Source organism: Xenopus tropicalis, chromosome 3, assembly GCF_000004195.4.
Source record: "Xenopus tropicalis strain Nigerian chromosome 3, UCB_Xtro_10.0, whole genome shotgun sequence".
Lineage (NCBI taxonomy): Eukaryota > Metazoa > Chordata > Amphibia > Anura > Pipidae > Xenopus > Xenopus tropicalis.
Genome location: NC_030679.2, coordinates 4,289,399 through 4,293,534, shown reverse-complemented (window position 1 = coordinate 4,293,534; position 4,136 = coordinate 4,289,399). Strand labels below are relative to the sequence as shown.

Sequence of the window (4,136 nt, the reverse complement as noted above, 5' to 3'; positions counted from 1 at the left end):
CCATTTCATTTCTCTGTGTGTCTGAGCCGGGAACTGTCTCCTACTGTCTCCTACTGTCTCCCACTGTCTCCCACTGTCTCCTGGAGACTGTCTGTGTTCAGAGGTAAAAAGTGACGGGATGGGGCCTGCGGGACAAGTAGGGTAAGATGGAGACAGTAGGACAAGATGGGGGCAGTAGGGCAAGATGGAGGCAGTAGGGCAAGATGGGGACAGTAGGGCAAGATGGAGACAGTAGGGCAAGATGGAGACAGTAGGGCAAGATGGAGACAGTAGGGCAAGATGGAGACAGTAGGGCAAGATGGAGACAGTAGGGCAAGATGGCTAGGGCAAGATGGGACAGTAGGGCAAGATGGGGACACGTAGGGCAAGATGGGACAGTGGAGTGCAAGATGGAGACAGTAGGGCAAGCATGGGGACAGTAGGGCAAGATGGGGACAGTAGGGCAAGATGGGGACAGTAGGGTAAGATTGGGACAGTAGGGCAAGACGGGGACAGTAGGGCAAGACGGAGGCAGTAGGGCAAGACGGGGGCAGTAGGGCAAGACGGGGGCAGTAGGGCAAGACGGGGGCAGTAGGGCAAGACGGGGACAGTAGGGCAAGACGGGAACAGTAGGGCAAGACGGGAGCAGCAGGGCAAGACGGGGGCAGCAGGGCAAGACGGGGGCAGCAGGGCAAGACGGGGGCAGCAGGGCAAGACGGGGGCAGCAGGGCAAGACGGAGGCAGCAGGGCAAGACGGAGACAGCAGGGCAAGACGGAGACAGCAGGGCAAGACGGAGACAGCAGGGCAAGCAGTAAATATATTTGTTTAAATAATGAGAAACCAATCAATGAATTATAATAAGCAGTAGAGACGGCAGCTTTCAGAGGGCAAGTACCCCCAGCCCATGTGTTTTTGTAGAGAAGCAAACTGCCACCCTGGGGCAAATAGTAAGCTATTGTATTTACTTGGTACCCAGCAGTGAATAGTAGTTTCCTTGCCCTTTGATTAGGAATATGATGGGTTAATAAGTGCAATGCTGGCTAGGCCTGTGGGCACTCAGGGGTTAATACAAAGCCCCGTGCCACTGTAGCCCCTACCCCTCATTCCCACACCGACATGTTGTTTTTTTTCTTTACAAAAACCCATTATGTGGTTCTGATCTCTGCAGATTATGTTTCCAACTCGAGCAATTTCCCGTATCAGATGTGAGTGCAGCCGTCTCATCTCTCCCCGGGGGGCTAAGCCCCATCTCCAATGCTTCCGACTGATCTGCTGAAGTGAGTTTATACCCCCGGGGGGCACACTAGAACCTGCCGGCCACAAACACCGAAGCCTCCACAGCAATTCCTTCCCAGAGATACTAAACAGGGCGGGGCTTATTGTTAGTACACATGTTCTGTCAGCCACCATGTTTTATAGAAAGTGGAACCCAACACCTGGCTCTAGAACCCAACGGCTGCATATTGGGCACCGACATAGAACATTGCTGTCTCCATCTTGTTCTATTTTCTCTGCCTTGTACTACTGCTCAATCTTGCCCTACTGTCTCCATCTTGCCCTACTGTCCCCATCTTGCCCTACTGTCTCCATCTTGCCCTACTTTCCCCATCTTGTCCTACTGTCTCCATCTTGCCCTACTGTCCCCATCTTGTCCTACTGTCTCCATCTTGCCCTACTGTCTCCATCTTGCCCTACTGACTCCATCTTGCCCTACTGTCCCCATCTTGCCCTACTGTCTCCATCTTGCCCTACTGACTCCATCTTGCCCTACTGTCCCCATCTTGTCCTACTGTCTCCATCTTGCCCTACTATCTCCATCTTGCCCTACTGTCCCCATCTTGCCCTACTGTCTCCATCTTGCCCTACTGACTCCATCTTGCCCTACTGTCCCCATCTTGCCCTACTGTCCCCATCTTGCCCTACTGTCCCCATCTTGCCCTACTGTCCCCATCTTGCCCTACTGTCCCCATGTTGTCCTACTGTCCCCATGTTGTCCTACTGTCCCCATGTTGTCCTACTGTCCCCATGTTGTCCTACTGTCCCCATCTTGTCCTACTGTCCCCATCTTGTCCTACTGTCTCCATCTTGCCCTACTGTCCCCATCTTGCCCTACTGTCCCCATCTTGTCCTACTGTCCCCATCTTGCTTTACTGCCCCCATCTTGCCCTACTGTCTCCATCTTGCCCTACTGTCTTCATCTTGCCCTACTGCCCCCATCTTGCCCTACTGCCCCCATCTTGCCCTACTGCCCCCATCTTGCCCTACTGTCTCCATCTTGCCCTACTGTCTCCATCTTGCCCTACTGCCCCCATCTTGTCCTACTGTCCCCATCTTGTCCTACTGTCCCCATCTTGTCCTACTGTCTCCATCTTGCCCACTGTCCCCATCTTGTCCTACTGTCTCCATCTTGCCCTACTGTCCCCATCTTGCCCTACTGACTCCATCTTGCCCTACTGTCCCCATCTTGCCCTACTGTCCCCATCTTGCCCTACTGTCCCCATCTTGCCCTACTGACTCCATCTTGCCCTACTGTCCCCATCTTGCCCTACTGCCCCCATCTTGCCCTACTGTCCCCATCTTGCCCTACTGCCTCCATCTTGCCCTACTGTCCCCATCTTGCCCTACTGTCCCCATCTTGCCCTACTGCCTCCATCTTGCCCTACTGTCCCCATCTTGCCCTACTGACTCCATCTTGCCCTACTGTCCCCATCTTGCCCTACTGCCCCCATCTTGCCCTACTGTCCCCATCTTGCCCTACTGCCTCCATCTTGCCCTACTGTCCCCATCTTGCCCTACTGTCCCCATCTTGCCCTACTGTCCCCATCTTGCCCTACTGTCTCCATCTTGCCCTACTGTCTCCATCTTGCCCTACTGCCTCCATCTTGCCCTACTGTCCCCATCTTGCCCTACTGTCCCCATCTTGCCCTACTGTCTCCATCTTGCCCTACTGCCCCCATCTTGCCCTACTGTTTCCATCTTGCCCTACTGTCTCCATCTTGCCCTACTGCCTCCATCTTGCCCTACTGTCCCCATCTTGCCCTACTGTCCCCATCTTGCCCTACTGTCTCCATCTTGCCCTACTGCCCCCATCTTGCCCTACTGTCCCCATCTTGCCCTACTGTCCCCATCTTGCCCTACTGCCCCCATCTTGCCCTACTGTTTCCATCTTGCCCTACTGTCTCCATCTTGCATTTTATTGGCTTGTCAGTTACTAACTATAGACCAATCACACATAAGATTAACAGTCCATATTCATATATAAAACGGGGGGGGGGGGGGGGGGGAGTAGCATGAGAGCCCTGTGCCAGATTGCTGCCAGACAAATGTACTTTCCCTTTAATACTGACCCATTGCCCTTTCCCTTATCCGGCTGCACAACGTTTCCACCGTGTTCCTTCACCAGGAGTCTGTTTATAATAAAAAACCTTCAACAAATAAACCCGAGTGTTGCGCCGCACGGGATCCTGAATTCCGCTCCTAGCCGGGAATATTCCCTCGTTATTTGTTACTCGTTACCCTCGTTACTCCCTATAAATGCCGCTCGGCAGAAGTCTTTTCAATTGGGTAATTTTTTTTATATCGTAATTTTTTACTTTGCTGCCTTTTTGCAGCTTTCAAATAGGGGTCACTGACCCCGGCAGCCCTTCTGTTCTTATTCCAGTTTCTCATTCAAACTCCTGTCTGGTTGCTAGGTTTGAAGGACCCTAGTAACCAGGTAGCTGCTCTGCTGAATAGTGATGAGCAAAATCCCTTTATGGACCGACATACCAAATCGATGTCTTTGCCATCACCAAATCTTCTGTACATTGTCTATGAAGCTTGGCCACTGGGCTAACAATCAGATTGGCCTGATTTGGCCCAGGGCCCCCAGTCAAGCCCATTTAGTCCAGATCTTACCATCTAGGGTAATTAAAAGTGCAGCAATATTCCCCCCCCACCAGGGAATATCTCCCCCCCCAGGTCAGGGGGTCCAATCTGTAATTATTTTGGGGTGAGTATTTGGGATTACCCCTTATTGTTTGCCTTTCGGCCCCCCCGTTCCACATTCTCCAGCAGTCACAGATGGATTGTGGGAGATTGGCCCCCTGATTATCCTTTGGAATAAGATCTTGGCCGCGGCGTCTCTAATTGAAGCAGATTGTAGGTAATTGTACCT

The 4,136-nt window shown here is 52.5% G+C and overlaps 1 protein-coding gene across 2 annotated transcripts in view; it reads right to left on the bottom strand.

Moving 5' to 3' along the window:
• Positions 1–4,136, bottom strand: part of shisal1 (shisa like 1) — a 46,874-nt gene that overhangs the window by 20,342 nt on the left and 22,396 nt on the right. The gene's annotated exons all lie outside the window — the stretch shown is intronic.